The sequence below is a fragment of the Odocoileus virginianus genome, chromosome 24 (assembly GCF_023699985.2).
Source record: "Odocoileus virginianus isolate 20LAN1187 ecotype Illinois chromosome 24, Ovbor_1.2, whole genome shotgun sequence".
NCBI classification, from domain to species: Eukaryota; Metazoa; Chordata; class Mammalia; order Artiodactyla; family Cervidae; genus Odocoileus; species Odocoileus virginianus.
Window position 1 is genome coordinate 17,057,102 of NC_069697.1, and position 22,949 is coordinate 17,080,050.

At 39.6% G+C, this 22,949-nt stretch overlaps 1 long non-coding RNA gene across 1 annotated transcript in view; it reads right to left on the reverse strand.

Moving 5' to 3' along the window:
• Positions 1 to 1,743: 1,743 nt before the first annotated feature.
• The window catches only part of LOC110131599 (uncharacterized), a 42,089-nt gene continuing 20,883 nt past the window's right edge, over positions 1,744 to 22,949 (reverse strand). The window contains exons 2-3 of the long non-coding RNA XR_002312234.2: positions 4,058 to 4,239; positions 1,744 to 2,132 (exon numbers count right to left, since the gene is read on the reverse strand). This is a non-coding gene — a long non-coding RNA (uncharacterized lncRNA). The remainder of the gene's footprint in view (positions 2,133 to 4,057; positions 4,240 to 22,949) is intronic.

Here is a 22,949-nt window from a genome sequence, read left to right on the forward strand (position 1 = left end):
AGAGTGGGTTGCCATTTCCCACTCCAGAGGATCTTCCCAACCCAGAGATCAAACCCACATTTCTTAAGTCTCCTGCATTACAGGCAAGTTCTTTACCACGCGTGCCACCTGGGAAGCTCATGCCAGTATGATACTGTTTTTCGTTTGCTGGTTTTGGATTTTTGTTTGTTTTGTTGGCTGGTATTTCGGCTGTGATGGGTCTTTGTTGCGGTGCTTGGGCTTCTCTTGTTGCAGAGCACAGGCTCAGTAGTTGTGTTGCACAGGTTTAGTTGCCCAGCAACATGGGGGACTTTTATTTTCCAGACCAGGGATTGAACCCAGTCTCCTACATTGGAAGGTGGATTCTTAACCACTGGCCACCAGAGAAATCCCAATATTGTTTTAATTATAGAGAATTTATTGTGTTTAATATTTCTGCTAGAGAAACCCCCCACTTCCCCCCAAGGTTTTCCTGGATAATCCCACTTGTTTATTTTTACAGATAAATTTTGTAATCAATTTGTTTAACTCCAGCGGTAGGGGGAGAAGAACTTGATAATATCCTCAGTACCAATGGACTTCCCTGGTGGTTCAGTCAGTGAAGAGTCTGCCTGCAATGCAGGAGACCCAGGTTCAATCCCTGGGCCGGAAAAATCACCTGGAGAAGGAAATGGCAACTCACTCCAATATTCTTGCCTGGTGAATTCCATGGATAGAGGAGCCTGGTGGGCTATGGTCCATGGGGTCACAAAGAGTTGGACTCAACAGAGTGACTAACACTTAGTACCAATAATATTTTAACTTTGGTAAGTCACATATTTGCTTTGTGATGGAGGCTCAGTGATTCATACAATGAAAGACTGTACCTGGTATAATATGCCAGCCAGGAGCTACAGTGGAAAAAATAAGAAAACTATGGTTAAAAATTACTCGGAAATCAGTTATGTAAACAAACAATTTCTTTATTATCAAAAAGGTATTTAACACCAAGCCACAGAAACCACACTCCAACTAACTTAAGGGGGAAAAAAGACATTAATTGACTCATACAATTGAAATTCCCAATTGAGGTTGGGTTTGGGTACTCAAATGACCTCACAAACAGGTCTCTGTTGCTCAACCCTTTCTTCTTTGATACGATCTTTCAGCTTGAGCACACCCGCCTGTATAGTGGCTCCCTCTTGCTATGGACATGGACTTGACCAACTTAGCCACTTCTGCTGGAAAAGGGTGCCTCTTCTGCAATAGCTCTAGCAAAATTTAAAAAGTGAAGTCTCATTAATCTGGCTTGCTACATTACTCACCCCTGAGCCAATCACTGTGAACAGAGGAATAAAATACTCTGAATAGCTGTGGATCATGAAGCTACTCTTGAGGATGGCGTGGAGTCAGCTCCCCCTAACTGCAAAGGTAAGAGAAAAGGAGAGGGATTCCCCAAAGGAGAAGGCAGACAGGGCACTGTGAGAAGAAAAAGATTTGATAGACAGAGGACAGGCAAAAGGAACACACAGCGATTCCAATGGATTAGTTCCATGTAAATAAATACAGGTGTGAAGTGTCACTGGGTGGTATAGAGATGAGGAAAAAGGACTAATTACACTTGACTAGGAGCTGATTGACTGTCAACGTTTAAAGAACACACAAAATCCTCATTCTGAACTCTGAAAGAGTCATAACCAAGTCTGCCAAACACTTTCTCCAGTTTTGCCAAACACCAGCTGCATAGTATCCAACCCCTCCAGGAGAGTCAACGCCTTCCCAGCTGTGCTCTTGAGCCAGATTGGCTTGTCAACCAGACTCTTTGGAAGGAGTTTCAACTCAGTGAAGTTAAAATGAAAAACAAGGTTGGAAGATTTAAACATAAAGTCTATTGAGGAGAAAAATCTGTCTGGCAAGGTAGTGTCAAAAGATTTCAGATCGTTTTATTTAAGAAGAATTCTAAAGGCCAAGGTAAGAAAACAGAGCAGGACTTTTCAGGAAAAAAGTACAAAACATGGCAGGCTGAAAGAACGTGGTATGTTTGAGGAGCTATGGCTATCCCGTGCAGATCTGGGGTGTGAAAATGTCCGGATGCAAGACTGGAGAAGTAGCAGGAGGGTCTTTCACGCCATGCTGAAGACTTAGCACCTGATTCTGAGTGGCATCCAATGGTTCTACAGAGACGAGGAGGAGGATCAGACTTTGTTTTAGGAGGACAGCCAAGTCGATCATGTAAAACTGGATTGGGTGGGAGGGATAAAGCAGATCAGGTGTCCCCAGCCTCTGCCTTGTAATGCCTAATGATCTGAGGTGGAACTGATGCAATAATAATAGACATAAAGTGCACAATATGTGTAATGTGCTTGAATCATCCCCAAACCATCCCCTCCTACCCCCTCCACCCCTGGTCCATGGAAAAATGGTCATCTGTGAAACTGGTCCCTGGTGCCAAAAAGGTTGGAGAAGGCAATGGCACCCCACTCCAGTACTCTTGCCTGGAAAATCCCATGGATGGAGGAGCCTGGTGGGCTGCGGTCCACTGGGTCGCTAAGAGTCAGACATGACTAAGCAACTTCACTTTCACTTTTCACTTCATGCATTGGAGAAGGAAATGGGAACCCACTCCAGTGTTCTTGCCTGGAGAATCCCAGGGATGGGGGAGCCCGATGGGCTGCCGTCTATGGGGTCGCACAGAGTCGGACACGACTGAAGCGACTTAGCAGTAGCAGCAGCAGCCAAAAAGGTGGGAGACTGCTGAAGCAGATGACCCATGAGAAGGCTACTATGATTGTTTTCAGCAACATAATGAGAACAAGAGTTGAGAGGAAAAGAAGGATTAGCTCATCATTTTTTTCCAAAGAATTTTCCAAGGAACACTAATTCAGTTTGATATTAATGTGAAAAAAACAAAAAACATACTGTAGCCAAATAAAGTGAGGTCACTGTTTACTGCAGGGCTTCTCAGAACACTTAATATACTAATGTGTAGATTAACTATCTCAAAGCAGATTAGCTATCTCAAAGTAGTAACTTTGCCAACTCCATTTGTATGCTAACTGGATATTTTTTTGCCCACTCTTTTGAAAATACTGGATTAGAGAGTTTTTTAAAAAGTGATAAGATACTATAAAATGCATATGATAAATAATAAAAAAAAATATTAAAATAGGAAATAATATAAGTATAATACATAATTTATTATAACCTCTTAAATATAGGGAAATATTTCAACATGGCTCTCCACCAAGATGTTTAATGGGGCAATCTAGCACATGTGTGTCAAAGAAAGTCTAAAAGCCAGATCACAATAATTTAAAGTTGCAGCTCTTGCCAGACTTCTTTTTAATCTCTCAGGCAATGGTACCCTGATTCCTCACCAAAAGCAATCCTTAAAAAAAAGTTTTGTTTGTTTTTTATTTGGCTGCACAGGGGTCTTTGTTGTGGAACTTGGAATCTTAGGCATCTTTTAGTTACAATGTGTGAGATCTAGTTTCCTGACCAGGGATCGAACCCAGGCCCCCTGGGAGCACAGAATCTTAGGGAAGCAGGACCATCAGGGAAGCTATTATTTTTAATAACAGTTACAACAGAGATTTTTAAGAAGGCAATGGAATATGTTACTACTGGCCACTTCACAAACATAAATAGTTGAGTAAGATTTCTGACTTTGCATTTCCATGGCCCACAGTGGTAACCAGCCTCCAAGAAGGGCCTCTTGACAATGGTCCTTCAAGCAGCATAGCTAGTGAGGAACCACCTCTTGCCAACATCTTTCAGAGTCTGCAGCCATGATTGACATCTCCATGGCAACCTCATGAGAGACCTTGAGTCAGACCATTCAGCTAAACTGCTCCTGAATTCCTTACCTTCCAAAACTGTGTGAAGCAACAAACACTTATGCTTTAAGTATCCCCCTAAGTTTTGGGATAAGTTGTTACACAAAGAGGTGATGAGATACCATCTTATATTTTATCATGCAAAAAACATATAACATTTCTCCTCTTGTAGCCCACTCAGGCCTAGACCCTCTGGGAATTCCTCAGGCCCTGAAACTGCTCTTGCCCATGGCTCTGACCACTACACCAAAGTGAACACATACCTTTCAGTCTGTCTCTTTCTTGTTCTCTCTATAGTATTTAATAGAGTTGAATATTTTCTTCAGAAAACATGCTCCTCTGTTCTTCTTGGTATTATACTTTTCTGGTTTTCATTCTTTCTGTTGATCTTTCTCCTTCTCCTTTAGAGTAAAGCTGGTATCATGGAAACTTCAGAAGATTAAGGCTGGAGAGAGGGAGAAAAGTCAGGTTATAAAGGGTCTTTTATATCAGCCTATAGAGTCTGGACTTTATTCCTTCAGCTATTCTTTGAATATGGGTGTTATTCTTATTTCTGTCCTAAGCCTTCGTCTTTCCTCATTCCCTCTCTGCTCCCTAGGTTATCTTGGCCTTTCCCACTAGAATGCACACTATATGAGAGCCGAGATTTTTAGTCTGTTTTCCTTGCTGAAGCCCCAGTGCCTAGAGCTCACCACACAGTAAGCGCTCCAATACTTAGTAAATGAATGGATCCACTTAACGATTTCTATGCTGATGACTCTTTAACCTCCAACTTAACATACTTGCTGAGCTCTAAATCCATATATTCTGCTTCCCACAATGTACCTGCATTTGGGTGGTCAACAGAAACTCCTCATCTCCTTTCTCCTGTGTTCCTTTTCTCAACAATGGACACCACCATCCACCTTCCAAACAAGAAACTTGGTCATCCTTGCATTTTCTCTCTCACTCACTTCCTATATCCAATTAATCACTGAACCGTGTTGATTCAACTTCCAGAAACATCTTTCAAGTTGTCTTTTTCTCTTCATATTCCTACCAGTTATGGTTTTATTTTTCCTGGATGCTTATAATAGTCTTCTAGTTAAATAGTCTAACCACTTTGTATCCCTCCAATCCATTCTCCACACTACAGATAAAATAATAATAAAAATGCAAAAGTTTTTCTACTTAAAAACCATTAATGGCTTTATAACAGTCAGGAAAGAAGAGGCCAATGCTTCTGAATCAAAGCCAAAATCTCCATCATTCAAAAGACAGAATATCTCTCTGTTCCTAGATCAGGGTTTCTTCCAGGCAACTTTCTTTATCATCAATCCAGATTGGACCCACCTCATAGTTCTGCCATCACAGGGCTTCCCTGTTCAGTCTTGGGGGATGGAGAGGGATGTAAAATCCTTCAGAGATATTCATTACCTCAGGACATGTGAGAGTTTCCTATTTCTACTAATAACAAATTACCATGAGTACAGTGGCTTAGGACAATGCAAAGTTTTTATCTTACAGCTCTGAAGGGCAAGAGGCTCAATTGGGTCTCATTGGGCTAAAGTCTAGGTGCCAGGTGGTTCTCTCTGGAGAGTCAAAGAGAGGATCCTTTTCTTTGCTTTTTCTAGCTTCTAGAAGCTGCCTGCTTTCCTTGGCTCAGAGCCCATTCCTCCATCTCCAAAGCGAGCAGTATAGTGTCTTCAAATCCCACTACCTCTCTCTCTCCCCACTTTGCCCTCCCTCTCTTCTTTCCCTCCCTCCCTCCTTGCTGCTTCTGTTAACACACCTCTTCTGGTCCCTTAGAATTACTCAGCCCATTGGATAATCCAGGGGCTTCCCAAGCGGCTCAGATGGTAAAGAACGTGTTTGCAATGTAGAAGACCTGGGAAGATCCCCTGGAGAAGGGAATGGCAGCCCACTCTAGTATTCTCACCTGGAGAATTCCATGGATAGAGGAGCCTGGTGGGCTATAGTCCATGGGGTCGCAACGAATCACACACAACTGAGTGACTAACACTTTCGGTTTCCTTGGATAATCCAGGATAGCTACCCCATCTCAAGACCCTTAACTTCAACACATCTGAAAAATGACTTTAGCCATGTAAGTCAACACAGTCCCAGGTTCTTGTAATTGGGACATTAATCTCTTTGGGGATGGGCATTATTTGCTGCAGTCCAATTGCTGTGTTGTGCTGTGCTGTGCTTAGTCGCTCAGTCTTGTCCAGCTCTTTCGCTACATGCATTCTATTACCAGAACTAGTCACATCCCCCAAACTGCAAGTGTTCTGAGAAGCAGAGTCTTAAATGTGACCCGGAAGGAGAAAAGAACCAGATATTGGTGAGCACTAGTAATGTCTTTACCAGCTGAGCTGGGTGGATCAGACAGTAAAGAATTTGCCTGCAATGCAGGAGACCTGGGTTCGATCCCTGAGTTGGGAAGATTGCCTGGAGGAGGGCATAGAACCCACTCCAGTACTGTTGCCTGGAGGACCCCCATGGACAGAGGAGCCTGACGGGTTACAGTCCATGGGGTCGCAAAGAGTCGGACATGACAGAGCAACTAAGCACCGCACAGTACTGTCTACTCTAGGGTTCCTCTATAGTTATGAAGCCTAAACGGTTAACTTAGCTCGCTAGACTTTGGGATCTGCTCCACCGCAACCTATCTATGCTGTATCTCTTCAGAATTAATTACAGTTGCCCAGATGCACTGCCTTTTTCTTATCAGCCCAGGATTATCACACAAGCTATTCCTTCCTCCTGGAAAACTTTTTTCTCTCATTTAATTTTTATCTTCCCTTCAAGCTTTTCATCTAAATTTTTACATATTGTTATAAGCACTTATTTCACTAATTTTTAAACATAATTATCTACTTATTTTGCTTTAATGATGTATGTATGTGCTCAGTTGCTTGGTTGTGTCTGACTCTTTGAAACCCTATGGACATTAGCCCACCAGCCTCCTCTGTCCATGGTATTTCCCAGGCAAGAATACTGGAGTAGATTGCATTCCCTTCTACAAGGGATCATCCTGACCCAGGGATCGAACCAGTGTCTCCTGCGTCTCCTTCATTGGCAGGCATGTTCTTTACCTGCTGAGCCACAAAGGAAGCCCAATAATGTATAAATTGTTTCTAATTGTATATAGAAAAAATATTCCCGGAGTAGTATGACCTCAATATTCCAAGATTAGCTTTGGATTTCAGAATTATTTTTCCTCTATTATGAACTTTAGTTATCTCATCAATAATAATTTGAGACATCTCTGGCAGTCCAGTGTTAAGAATCCACCTGTCAATGCAGGAGACATGGGTGTGATCCCTGGTCCGGGAAGATTCACATGCCACAGGGCAACTAAGTCTGTGTGCCACAGCTACTGAGATTTCCTAGAGCCCATGTTCTGTAGCAAGAGAAGCCACCTCAACAAGAAGCCCAAACACAGCAACACAGACTCAGCACAGCCAAAAATAAATAAATGAATGAATGAATTAAAATTTTTAAATAATAATAATTTGAATTATCTCATGATTTAACAGACTGTGTATTCAACAAGCATGATCTCTGTCCTTCCAAGGGTTTAAATAGAGGCTAGATCTATAACCTGTTCAAATCAACATTGCCTCGAGCTACTCCATTTTTGTTAGTATTCTATCAGACTTTCAGTCACTGAGTTTGCAAATGCTAGAGTCACTTTTAGCTATTTCCAATCCATCCTGCCCATATCAGTCATAGGGTACAGCTGTCTACTGTACAACTGTCTACTGTCTATTTCCTCGTAAACTAGCAGCCTCTGTTCTAGCTGAGATCTAACTACCTCTTAGTCTACTGTAGTAATTCCCCAACTCCTCTCTCTACCTCTTATGGCCCTTCACTAGCCCTTTCCCCCAATCTCTTTCACACACAAATCCCAAGTAAGTCATTAATTTGGGCCAGTTCAACATGGATATCTTGCCCCAGCTAAGTTCTCCAGACTTGGCCATGACAAGAGCTAGTTTTACAGGGCTCTTATGCATGCTCACTTATTAGCCTTTGCCTGCACCCACTACTATACTCTTTTTAACTTATACCAAGTTAAAAAAAGAGTACTCATTATGCAAACAAAACATCAAGGTAAGACTCTAAGCAACTCCTTCACTGGATTTCCATGCTAGACCCTTTATGTAGAAATTCTCTAGCTGTCTCTTCTTTCCAATTACTTCTCTTTTTATATACTATGTTTCAACTAATCTGGACTCTTTAGTGTTTAATGGGTTGAGTTCCATTTTCCTCAAACCTAGATGCATGTTTCTCCATAAGCAGTGATGTGGTTAAGAGCATAAGCAGTGATGTGGTTAAGAGCGTGGGTGCATTACTCATACTGTCTGGGATCAAAGGCCTGCTCCACCATTTACTTATTTTGTGGCCTTGGGCAAATTAATTAGTATCTTTGCACCTCCGTTGCCCCATTTGTAAAATAGGGATAATAATAAGCCTAATTTATAGAATTGTGAGGATTAAATGACAGAAATGTATGTGAAGCATTAGTAAGTGGGTTGTTACTAAGAAATGCCTAATTTCATTTATTATGATTCTAAGGGATTTTATTCTTCCTTCTCTGTTGCCAAATTCCACCTTTACAAAGTCCTCCTTATCTTTTCATATTCAGTTAAAAAACCTACCATCTTGATGAAAATATAGTCCTTAACTAGGTACTTTCACACATGCACATTTCTACACATGTGCACATGTGCATGTGCACACACACACACACACACACACTGTTGTCCATGTCAACCAAATGTAACATCCGAGTAGAGTCTAGAAAAGAATAAGGCAGTCAATCACAGACCACAGACTGGAAATGACTCCAAAGGAAAAAGGAACTGTCTCAAGATTTCTGATTGGCTAGATTCGATCTAATGGGAATGCAGATAGCTGCAGCAGATTTACTCCATGATGACTGAAAAAGAAGTCATGTAATGTTTGCTTTGCAAACTTTAATGGGCATATGAATCACCCAGGGATCTTGTTAAGGTGCAGATTCCAATTCAGTGGCTCTGAGAAGAAGCCAGAAAGAAAGGCAAATAGGATTCTTGCAGGACATTAAAGAAATGCAGATCTTACTAACCATATTGCAGACACCATTAGGAAGCCTATCCATGAACTGCTGGGGACGCCTCACCTGCAGATCTCCCCAAATCACTCATGAGCATTCCCAGGACCCTATGCACCTCACTCACACATGACCCTGTGGCCATCTCCATGTGTACTCTCAGCTATGGCAGGGAGACTGAGCTTTGGCAGATGGTTAGTGAGCAAGTACACAAAACCAGCATGGATCTGTGAGCCAGAGAGAGACCACACACTAGAGCCTTAGGGCCATCATTGGAAAACCAAAGGGAAGTTGTCAGCTCTCAACTTGATGTATTGCAGGAATAAGGGAAGGCATAGGGGCTTCCCAGGTGGTACTAGTGGTAAAGAACCCGCCTGCCAATGTAGGAGACCTAAGAAATGTGGGTTTGATCTCTAGATCAGGAAGACCCCCTGGAGAAGGGCATGGCAACCCACTCCAGTATTCTTGTCTGGAGAACTCCATAGACAGAGGAGCCTGGCAACGGGCTACAGTCCATTGGGTTGCAAAGAGTCAGACGTGACTGAAGTGACTTAGCATGCATGCATAGGTACATAAGATTTCTAGAGCAAGAAACATAGAGCAGGTATATCCGCAGAAAGTTTGAGAAAGCCTCAGTGTCCCTAGCAGAACTGATGGAAGGTATTTCTCTCTTGTATGCATTTAAGACTGGAGGAAGTGACTGCTACTTCAAATGTAAAGACAGCAAATTTACAAAACTTAAAGGAATATGAAAAAAGTCAAGAAAACGACACCAACAAAAGACCACAAAAATCTTCTAGTAGATGATCCCAAAGATATGGAGATCTAGGGTATACTTAATAAAAAATTCAAAATAGCTCTTTTAGGGAAACTCAATGAGCTATATGAAACAATTTAATGAAATCATAAAAATGATACAAAAACACAATAGGTTTAACACAGAGATAGAAATTTAAAAATTACCAAACAGAAATTGTGGAGCTAAAGAATACAATGAATGAAATGCAATTTAAAAATGCATAGAGAACATCAATATCAAAATTCATCTAAAGGAAGAAAGAATCTGTGAGTTAAAAACAGAAACTATTCAGTCAGGAAAACAAAGATCAATGAAGAACAAAAATCAATTAAGAAAACCTTCAGATCTATTGGATACCATCAAAAGAAGCATTTTTCCAATTATTGGAGTTCTGAAAGAAGGAGAGGGAGAAGGTAGCAACAAGTTTATTTAAAGAAATAATGGCTGAGAATTTTCCAAATCTGGGAAGAGATATGCAATCAAAGTTCATGAAGTTCATAGTGAATTTCTCAGCAGAAACTTAATAGTCTAGGAGAAAGTGGGATAATGTATTCAAATTGCTGAATGAAAAGCAACAACAGTAAAAGTCTACCAAGCAGGCACACTCTATCAGGCAAGGTTTTCCTTCAGAAATAGACTTTCCCAGAGAAACAAAGCTGAAGTAGATCACCACCACTAGACCTGGCTTACAAGAAATGCTGACAGACATTCTCCAAGCTGAAATAAAAGAATGTTAATTAGTAACATGAAAACATGTGAAAATATACAACACACTGGTAAAAATATCTAGTCAAATTCATAATATCTTATGTCATATTATGGTGGTATGTTAACCACTTAATTCTAGCATAAAGTTTAAAGAACAAGAGTATTAAAAATAATTATAGGTATAATATGACCAATGTAAACAACATATTAAAAAGCAGAGTCATTTATGGATGTGAGAGTTGGACTATAAAGAAAGCTGAGTGCTGAGGAATTGATGCTTTTGAACTGTGATGTTGGAGAAGACTCATGAGAGTCCCTTGGACTGCAAGGGGATCCAACCAGTCAATCCTAAAGGAAATCATCCCTGAATATTCATTGGAAGGACTAATGTTGAAGCTGAAACTCCAATAGTTTGGCCACCTGATGTGAAGAACTGACTTATTTGAAAAGACCCTGATGCTGGGAAAGATTGGAGGCAGGAGGAGAAGGGGATGACAGAGGATGAGATGGTTGGATGGCATCACTGACACAATGGACATGAGTTTGAATAAGCTCCGAGAGTTGGTGATGGACAGGGAGGCCTGGCGTGCTGCAGTCCTTGGGGTCGCGAAGAGTCAGACACGACTGAGCGACTGAACTGAACTGAACTGATAGGCATAATAATTTGTTAATAAGCATATGATATAAAAAATAGGAAAAAGCAATTCTAAAATTCATACAGAATCACAAAAACCTGCAAATAACCAAAGAAATTCTAAGAAGAACAAAGTTGGAGGCACCATATGTCTTTATTTCAAACTATACCACAAAGTTGTAGTAAGTAATCAAAATGGCATAGCACTAGCTTAAAAAAATAAACAAAGCCAATAACAGAATTGAGTCCATAAATAAACCCATATATAGATAGATATATAGACAGATTTAATTAATTTTTGACAAGAGTGACAAGAATATTGGATAATCACATGAAGGAAAATAAAATTGTATGCCTATTTTATATCAATCCCCAAACTTAACTTGAAAAGAATATAAGACCTGATACTATAAAACTCCTAGAAGAAAATAGGGAAGAAGCTCTTTGGCACTGATCTTGCCAACAATTTTTAAAAAATATAACACCAAAAGCACATGCAACTAAAGCAAAAAGAAATAAGTGGGACTACGTCAAACTAAAAAACTCTGCACAGCAAAAGAAACAATCAACAAAATGAAATGTCAATCTGCAGAGTGAGAGAAAACATTTGCAAAGCATAAATCTGATAAGGGGTTAATATTTAAAATATTTAAGGAATTCTCAGAACTGAAGAGGAAAAAATCTGACTTAAAAAATATGCAGAGGAACTGGGTAGAATTTTTCAAAGAATATATACAAATTCTGGACATTCTTCAAGGGATATATACAAATGGCCAAAAGATACACTAAAATATGCTTAATACTGCTAATCATGAGGGAAATGCATATCAAAACTACAAGGACAAATCACCTCATGCCTGTTCAAATGGCTATCATCAAGAATACAAGAGATAACAAATGTTGGCAAGGATAGGGAGAAAAGACAACCCTCTCATGCACTGTTTATGTCAATGAAAGATGATACAGTCACTATGTAAATCACTATGAAATTTCCTCAAACAATTAAAAACAGAACTAACCATTTGTCAGATATACACATGATACCACACTTATGGCAGAAAGTGAAGAAGAACTAAAGAGCCTCTTGATGAAAGTGAAAGAGGAGAGTGAAAAAGTTGGCTTAAAACTCAACATTCAGAAAACTAAGATCATGGCATCTGGTCCCATCACTTCATGGCAAATAGATGGGGAAACAATGGAAACAGTGACAGACTTTATTTCGAGGGGCTCCAAAATCACTGCAGATGGTGACTGCAGCCATGAAATTAAAAGACACTTGCTCCTTGGAAGACAAGTTATGACCAACCTAGATAGCATATTAAAAAGCAGAGACATTACTTTGCCAACAAAGGTCCATCTAGTCAAAGCTATGGTTTTTCCAGTAGTCATGTATGGATGTGAGAGTTGGACTATAAAGAAAGCTGAGCACCGAAGAATTGATGCTTTTGAACTGTGGTGTTGGAGAAGACTCTTGAGAGTCCCTTGGACCGCAAGGAGATCCAACCAGCCCATCCTAAAGGAAATCAATCCTGAATATTCATTGGAAGGGCTGATGCTGATGCTAAAACTCCCAATACTTTGGCCACCTGATGTGAAGAACTGACTCATTTGAAAACACCCTGATGCTGTGAAGGATTGAAGGTGGGAGGAGAAGGGGATGACAGAGGATGAAATGGTTGGATGGCACCACTGACTCAATGGACATGAGTTTGAGTAAACTCCGGGAGTTGGTGATGGATGGGGTAGCCTGGCATTCTGCAGTCCATGGGGTCACAAAAAGTCAGACACAATTGAGCAACTGAAGTGAACCATGTGATATAGCAATTCCACTTCTGGGTATATAGCCAAAGAAAATGAAATCAGAATCTCAAAAAGATACCTACATTCTCATAATCATGTAGCATTATTCACAGTAGCTAAGATATAGAAACAACCTCTGTGTGCAGATGAAGAATGGATAAAGAAGATATTATTTATATATATTATATAACATATTATTATAAATATATAATGAATAGCATTCAGCCATGAGGAAGTAGGAAATCCTTCCATTTGTGACAACATGAATGAACCTTGAGAGCATTACGCTAAGTGAAATAAACCAGACAGAGAAAGCAAATAGTATATGGTATCACTAATATGGAGCTTCCCAAGTAGTTCAGTGGTAAAGAATCTGCCTCCCAATGTAGGAGATTCAAGAGACTCAATTTCGATCCCTGGGTCAGGAAGATCCCCTGGAGAAGGAAATGGCAACCCACTCCAGTATTCTTGTCCCCAAATTTCCATGGACAGAGGAGCCTGGCAGTCTAGAGTTCATGAGGTTGCAAAGAGTCAGACATGACTGAGCAGCTGAACACTGTTCAACAAATACCACCCATCCAAATCACTACTATGTGGAGTCTAAAAAACCAAACTCAAAGAATAGAGAGTAGAATTGCTATTGCCAGGAGCCAGGTTGGTGGATAAGAGTAGAAATGGGGAGGTATGGTCAAAAGAAACAAACTTCCAGTTAAAAGTTCAGGGGAATCCAATACACAGTATGGTGATTATACTTAACAATACTGTCTTATATACTTGAAAGTTGCTAAGAGAATAAGAGAGTTAAATGTTCTCACAGCAAAAAAGAAATGCTAGTTAGGTAAGATGATGGAGATGTTAACTGATGCTACTGTGGTAATCATTTTGTGATATATTAGTATGTCAAATGAACATGTTTTACGTCTTAAACCTATACAATGTTATATGTCAATTATACTTCTATAAAACTGGAAAAATTAATTAAAACTTTGTAGTGAATAAAAAGGGATTCCCCAGTGGCTCAGTGGTAAAGAATCTGCCTGCATTGCAGGAGATGCAGGTTCCAGTGCTGGGTGGAGAAAATCCCCTGCAGGAGGAAATGGCAACCCACTCCAGTATTCTTGCTGGGAAAATCCCATGGACAGAGGAACGCCATGGGCTACAGTCCATGGGGTTGCAAGGAATCAGACACCACTGAGCACTCACTCCCTCACTCACTCGTTGAATAAAAATATCTGAAGAAAAAAAATAAAACACAGTGTGAACAATTGACAGCAAGAAAGGAGCATGAGCCAGGAGACCACAAGGTAAATCAAGAGGAGGCACGTGATGTGGTTCTTTGATCAGCAACACAGAAGGTCCACAAGGATGCCTAGAGTCAAAGCCTAGGGCAAGGATGCAGAGCCCAGAGAACTGAGCAGAAATTCATGTTAGCTGTTGGCTAGATTCTCACACTAGCTATACACAAAGCCTGCTATCATGTAGGGAAGCAATGTGGAAGAAAGAACTCTAGAAATGAAACAAATTCCAGTGAGAAAGAGTCTAGATTCCGCCACTTACTGGCTATATGATCTCTCTGAGGACCCATGTCCTCACCCAAGAAGAGGTTAATATCTTCTTCAAAAGGCTATAAAAATTAAAATAATTCTTTCGCTGGAAAAAAGGGTACCTAGAGGATCTGTAAATTACTTTCTAAGATTCAGATTATACATCTGTAATTACTATAGCTCTATTGTTTTTTTTAAATCACCATTGCCTTGCCTATAAAAAGCTTGTCTCATCTAAGTTGTTCTCAAGCCATTACGTAAGAGAGGATAGAGGTGTTGCAAAGTGCAGGCAGGTCACTCCCAAGAAGGTTGTGAATTGGGTGGGAATTGGAGAACCCTAGAGGGTGCTGTCCTTGCACAAGAGTATCACCAAGAGAGAAAGTCAACCTGATTTCAACACCCACATGCACACAAAAGGTTTACTTGAAAACCTCTTAATTCTTTAAATGTTGGCAGTAATTCAAATATTTAAACACTTGTTTAGGCCTCACAAAGCCTATCTGCAGACCGAATTCCTGTCCCCAGCCAACTGTTTTTCCCTTCCACCTTTGCCTTAATCCTTCTAGGAATTCATGCATTTTAGAAGAGAACAAAGATATCCTTAAAAAGACTCTGTATGAGTCTTTTAGACTGTCTGGCAACCCTACAGTAAAACTAGAAGACATTTACAACACAGCACGCTTTCAGCTCCTTTAACTTAGAAAATCACGCTTTTCTTCCTTGGCCTCTTTGATACATGGAGGATCTATTTTATTTTGTTTGGAACTTTTTATTTTGTATTGGGGTATATAAAATACATAGCCAATTAACAACGTTGTGATAATTTCAGATAAATGGTGAAGGGACTCAGTCATACATATACATGGATCCACATTCCCTCAAACCCCCTCCTCCCGCAAGCTGCCACATGATACTGAACAGAGTTCCATGTGCTATACAATAGGTCTTTGTTGATTATCCATTTTAAATACAGCAGTGTGTACCTGTCCATCCCAAACTCCCTAACTATCCCTTTCCCCCAGCAACCATAAGCTCGTTCCCTAAGTCTGTGAGTCTCTTTCTGTTTTATAAGTTCGGTTGTATCATTTCTTTTTAGATTTCACATATAAGGGATGTCATGCGATATTTATCCTTTCTCCTTCTCTGTCTGACTTACTTCACTCAGTTTGAAATTCTCTAGGTCCATCCATGTTGCTGTGAATGGCATTATTTCATTCTTTTTAATGGCTGAGTAATATTCCATTGTGTGTATGTATATATATATACCACATCTTCTTTATCCATTCCTCTGTTGATGGATATTTACATTGCTTCCATGTCTTGGCTATTGTAAACAGTGCTTCAGTGAACATTGGGGTGCATATTCCTTTCAGATCATGTTTTTTATGGAGGACCTATTTTAAACTAGGTGGTCAAGAAGGCTTCTCTGAGGAGGTGACATTTAAACTGAGACTGAAGGATATGGAGAAACCATCATGTAAAGATCTGGAGGAGGATCGTTCCCGGAAGCAGGACCCTAAGGTTGTTCTAGGAAGAGAAGGAAGGTTGGTGAGGTTAGAATACAGAGAGAGGGGAGGAGGGGGCTTCTGATCTGAAGAGAGAGGGGCAGGCAGGAGGCACCTCATGTAGGGCCTGGTGAGGAAGAAGCTTGGATTCTGGTTTGAGTGCAGTGGGAACCCAGTGGGAAGGCTTTATTTTTCTCCCCTTTTTATGTATTTATTTTATTGGAGTATGGTTGTTTTCCAATGCTGTGTTAGTTTCTGCTGTTCGATGAAGTGAATCAGCTATGTGTGCCTCGTGGCCCTCCATCCCGCGTATCCCCGTCCCGTCCCTCTAGGTCTCCACAGAGCACCCAGCTGAGCTCCCTGAGCTATACAGCAGGGTCCCACTAGCTGTCTATCATACGCATGGTAGGGAAGTGTTTAAAAGGCAAAAACAGAATATCATTTTATTTTTGAAAGATCACATAGATCATTGTATGAAAAATGGGTTGAAGAGCAGCGGGATAGAACAGGGGACCCATGTTTCAGATTCACGCTAAAGTCAAGCAAAGGTAGTAATAACTCAAACGAGGATGGTGTTAGCAGAGGTGGAGAGAGACAGATGCACTCAGCATGTGTTTTGGAGGAAAAGTCAATCTGATGTAACATATATATAATAACCAAAGATGGGGGGAGGAAGGAGAAGGCTGCCAGGTTTGAGTACATTTAGGAAACACAGGGCTAATAGAGAAGCCTCTGAGTGTGTGTGTGTGTGTGTGTGTGTGTGTGTGTGTGTGTGTGTGAAATGTCCTCAGAGGTTGGTGGCAAGAGGATGAACATGGAATCACTTTCCCCATAAAATATCTCTGGACGTGTATACTCCAGAATACACTTTGTTAAACATTTGTCAAAGTATAATTTTGAAAATTTTAAAAACACAGTGTTTATAAATTTAACTCATTATTTAGGAAACCAGCAGATGGTAAAACTGGTTCAAAGTGAGTGTTTGAAGAAGTGGGTATCTATATGTATTTGAATACAACTGCTAAACTGATGGGCCTCCCTGGTAGCTCAGACAGTAAAGTGTCTGCCTACAATGCAGGAGACCTGGGTTCGATCTCTGGGTCAGGAAGATCCCCTGTAGAAGGAAACGGCAACCCACTCCAGTATTCATGCCTGGAAAATCCCATGGACCAAGGAGCCTGGTCGGCTACAGTCCAAGGGGTCGCAAAGAGTCAGACATGACGGAGTGACTTCACTTCAGATGCGAAATTGATCAATGTCTTCCAGGGCAGTAATCTTTGGAATTTTCTATTCTGTGGCTCAGAAATTATTTGCTTCTCTCCTGGACCCTATTATCCAAGTGTAATGATTAATAGCATCCAGAGTTTGAGGACAAATATACAGATTTTATATTTAGTAAGTGAACAAGTAAACTCACAAAGTCTGAGCCTTTAATCAAAAATGAATTGCATGTCCAACAAAGGTAAATTCCCCTAAATTGGGCCAGCTTGTTAAATAATGTTCCCATAGAATGTTAAAAGGACATGAGCCCTTAAAAAAAACAATATGTAATAGGACTCTGGCATTGGTTGTGTGGAGTTAGGATAATTTTATAAATAAAAAACACATTCTATGTGACTTCCCTGGTGGTCCAGTGGATAAGATGTCGAGCTCCCAATGCAGGGGGCCTGGGTTTGATCCCTGGTCAGGGAACTAGATCCCACATGCCACAAAGAAGACCCATTGCAGCCAAATAAATAAAAATAAATATTAAAAAAGCACACATTCTCTCACACGCACAAAAAAGAGATGCTGCATTAATATACAATATTTGTTTTTCTCTTTCTGACTTCACTCTGTATAACAGGCTCTAGGTTCATCCACCTCAGTTTAACTGAATTAAATTTGCTCCTTCTTACAACTAATATTCCACTGTATATATGTACGACAACTTCTTTAATCCATTCATTTTGATGGAAATCTATCCTCCAATTAAAAGTGAAGATTTAATTTTAAAAAAAGACATGCTGTCCTCTACTTGTCTTATTTTTAAATTTTGGATAATTTTTCTTAACAGACACCTTTACAATCATAAATCACCTCCAGAGTTTATTCATGATCACTAATGACTGCCACATACACACACACACACACAAAATGATGGTCTTGCATTCTGACCATTTAATTTACATGGATGTTATATAAGATGTTAACTATCCTGAGTGTATAAAGTCATACTATGTTAAATTGCTAATGCCAGAGAATCATCTTTTATGTGAAATATGTAGAAGAAATCTAGAGTCGTATTTTCAAAACCCCCCCATGTTGTTTGCTCTTTGTTCCAGTGGCTTAAAAAACAAACCCAAGAAATTTATTTCACTGAGTTTCACCTGCGGTACTGATCAACGTGGAATAAATCCTCTGTTTTCAAGGTCCCCATAATTTGTTGAAGACAAAAAGACACCCAAGGAAGGCTGAGCTGCTCTTTTGTATCAATAATTATTTTCTCCTAAGATGATAACAGTAATTGTCCCAGTAGGACAATTAAAGCTCTTACTACAGTATTGAGCTATTTAAGAAATACTGAACATACTAAAAAAACCTAATCATTTCTAGCATCCCTCTTTTTAATAAGGTGAGAGAGCAATCTTTAGAATTTGTCTTGTACTCCCTGGTAAATCTTAATAATAATGTCAGGTGTAAAGGATGGATGGATCTGCCCCTCTTCCCACCCTAGAATTTAGGGTCTGATCCTGGAAGCAAAAGCAAAGGAGTTATCAGGTGGTAACTTGATTAAGATAGGATTGTGGGTAACTAAAAAGAATAAGTTAAGTAACATCACTTGTTTATCAGTCAGGATAACAATAGTGTGTTTTAATTGCACCATGAAATTAAAAGACACTTACTCCTTGGAATGAAAGTTATGACCAACCTAGACAGCATATTAAAAAGCAGAGACATTACTTTGCCAACAAAGGTCCATCTAGTCATGGCTATGGTTTTTCCATGGTCATATATGAATGTGAGAGTTGGACTATGAAGAAACCTGAGCACTGAAGAATTGATGCTTTTGAACTGTGGTGTTGGAGAAGACTCTTGAGAGTCCCTTGGACTGCAAGGAGATCCAACCAGTCCATCCTAAAGGAGATCAGTCCTGGGTGTTTATTGGCAGGACTGATGCTAAAGCTGAAACTCCAATACTTTGGCCACCTGATGTGAAGAGTTGACTCATTGGAAAAGACCCTGATGCTGGGAGGGATTGGAGGCCGGAGGAGAAGGGGATGACAGAGGATGAGATGGCTGGATTGCATCATCGACTCGATGGACATGAGTTTGAGTAAACTCTGGGAGTTTGTGATGGACAAGGAGGCCTGGCATGCTGTGATTCATGGTGTTGCAAAGAGTTGGACATGACTGCGCGACTGAACTGAACTGAACTGAAGGGAATTTAGCTAAATAATGAACTTTATTTGGTTTCTTAATAATAGCTGTTCAAGAGACTGCATAAAAAGTAAAGGAAAGAGTTCTGCTGAGCACTGCCAAGGACAGACCCTCCTGTCATCTGTTGCAACCCAAGGAGGCCTGTCCAAGTGGCAGACAATACCGAGTTTCTGCTGAGTCAGAGATCTCCACTGTGTTCTTGTGCACTGACCCTTGGCACTCAAGTAAAGGCCCTTTCATTTCAGGTGAATTTCTCTTGGTAGATTGGACCTAGGCTGGTCTTTGGAGAGAGATCAAGCTCTGAGCCTTTGGAGTGGGAGCCCTGACTCCAAGACCCTAGACGACCAGAGAACTCACCCTAGGGAGCATCAAACAGTGAGAACTCACACAAAGGAAACCACCTGAATACAAGACCCTGCATCACCCAGCCACCAGTAGCACCCTGTGCAGGACGCCTCATCTAAACAGCACACAAAACAGAAATACTAACCCAATCATCAGCAGACAGGATTACCACCTCACTCAGCCTTGTCCATCAGAAGAAAGCAAACAAACAAACAAAAGCTCAGCACAAATCTCACCCCTAATGAAGCTTACACAAACCACTGGACCAACCGTAGGAGGGCAGAAACCAAAAGGAAGAAAGAATTCTACCTTGAAGCCTGGGAAAAGGAGACTTCAAACACAATAAGCTAAAAAAGAAAAGAAAAGGCAGAGAAATACTACACAAATGAAGGAACAAACTAGAAACACAGAAATCCAAATAAATGAAGAGGAAATAGGCAAACTACCTGAAAAAGAATTCAGAATAATGATAGTAAACATGATCACAAACCCTGAAAACAAAATGGAGAAAATGCAAGAATCAATTAACAAAGACCTAGAAGAATTAAAGAATAAACATGCAGAGAGAAGCAATACAATTACTGAAATTAAAAATATTCTAGAAGGAATCAATAGCATAATATATGAAACAGAAGAACAAATCAGTGACCTGGAAGATAAAATGGTGGAAATAACTTCTGAAGAGCAGAAGAAAGTAAAAAGAATAAAAAGAAGTGAGAATAGTCTCAGAGACCTCTGGGACCATATCAAATGCATCAACATTCAAATTATAGGGGTCCCAGAAGAACAAGAGAAAAAGAAAGGGTATGAGAAAATTTTTGAAGAGATTATAGTTGAAAATTTCCCCAACATGGAAAAGGAAATAGTCAGTGAAGTCCAAGAGGCACAAAGAGTCCCATACAGGATAAACCCATGGAGAAACATGCCAAGACACATACTAATCAAACTAACAAAGACTAAACACAAAGAAAGAATATTAAAAGCAGCAAGGGAGAAGCAGCAAGTAACGTACAAAGGAAACCCCATACGCTTAACAGCTGATCTTTCAGCAGAAACTCTGCAGGCCAGAAGGGGATGGCAGGATATATTTAAAGTACTGAAAGGGGAACATCTACAACCAAGATTACAGTACCTGGCAAGGATCTCATTCAAAATTGATGGAGAAATAAAAAGCTTTTCAGACAAGCAAAAGTTAAAAGAATTCAGTACTACCAAACCAGCTTTTCAATAAATGTTAAACAGACTTATATAGTCAAGAAATACAAGAGAAGAAAAAAGATCTATAAAATCAACCCCAATTAAGAAAAAGGCAATAAGAAGATATATATCAATAATTACTTTAAGTGTAAGTGGATTAAATGCTTCAACAAAAAGACACAGACTGGCTGAATGGAAACAAAAACAAGACCCATATATATGCTGTCTACAAGAACCCACTTCAGACCTAAAGACACATATAGACTGAAAGTGAGAGGGTGGAAAAATATATTCCATGCAAATGGGAAGCAAAGGAAAGCTGGAGTAGCAATCCTCATATCAGACAAAATAGACCTTAAAATGAAGATTACAAGAGATAAGGAAGGACATAATAATGATCATATATAATCATAATAATGATCATACATAATGATGAAGGGATCAATCCAAGAGGAAGACATAACAATTGTTAAATATCTATGCACACAACATAGGAGCACCTCAATACATAAGACAGACATGAACAGACATAAAAGGAGAAATTGACAGTAACACAATAATAGTAGGAGACTTTAACACCTCACTCACACCAATGGACAGATCATTAAGCCAAAAATTACTAAGAAAACACAAGTCTTAAATGATACATTAGATGAGATGGATCTCACTGGTATCTTCAGGACATTTCATCCAAATGCAGAAGAATACACCTTCTTCTCAAGTGCACGTGGAACATTCTCCAGGATAGAGCAAATCTTGGGTCACAAATCAAGCCTCAGTAAATTTAAGAAAATTGAAATTGTGTCAAGCATCTTCTCTGACCACAATGCAATGAGACTAGATATCAATTACAAGAAGAAAACTATAAGAAACACAAACACATGGAGATTAAGCAACATGTTTCTAAATAACCAACAGGTTACTGAAGAAATAAAAAGGGAAATCAAAAAGTTTCTAGAAACAAATAACAATGAAAACATGACAACTCAAAATCTATGGGATGCAGCAAAAGCAGTCCTAAGTGGGAAGTTTATAGCAATACAATCCTACCTCAAGAAACAAGAAAAACATCGAATAGACAACCTAACTTTACACCTAAAACAACTGGAAAAAAGAAGAACAAAAAAAAAAAAACCCCAAAGTTAGTAGAAGGAAAGAAATCATAAAGATCCAAGCAGAAATAAATGAAAAAGAAATGAAAGAAGCAATAGTAAAGATTAATAAAACTAAAAGCTGGTTCTTTGAGAAGATAAAGAAAATTGACAAGCTTTTATTCAGACTAGTCAAGAAAAACAAGAGAGAAGAATCAAATCAACAAAATTAGAAATGAAAAATGAGAGATTACAAGGGACAATGCAGAAATACAAAGATTATAAGAGACTATTATGAACAACCATACAACAATAAAATGGAAAACCTGGAAGAAATGAACAGATTTTTAGAAAAGTTCAATCTCCAAAGACTGAACCAGGAAGAAATAGAAATTATGAACAAGTCTATTACAAGCACTGAAATTGAAGCTGTGATCAAAAATCTCCCAGAAAACAAAAGCCCAAGACCAGATGGATTCATAGAATTTGATCAAACAGTTAGAGAAGAGCTAATGCCTACCCTTCTAAGATTTTTTCAAAAAATTGCAGAGGAAGGAACACTTCCAAACTCATTCTACGAGGCCACCATCACCCTAATACCAAAACCAGACAAAGATAGCACACAAAAAAAGAAAACTACAGGCCAATATCACTGATGAACATAGATGCAAAAATCCTCAACAAAATTTTAGCGAACAGAATTCAGCAACACAAAAGTTCAAGTTCATACACTGTGATCAAGTTGGGTTTATTCCAGGGATGCAAGGATTCTTCAATATATACAAATCAATGTGATACACAATATTAACAAACGGAAAGATAAAAACCATGTGATAATCTCAATAGATGCAGAAAAAGCCTTTGACAAAATTCAGCAGCAATTTATGATTAACTCTTCAAAAAATGGGTGTAGAAAGAACCTACCTCAACACAGCAAAAGCCATATATGATAAGCCTACAGCAAACATTATTCTCAATGTTGAAAAACTGAAAGCATTCCCCCTAAGATCAGGAATAAGACAAGGGTGTCTACTT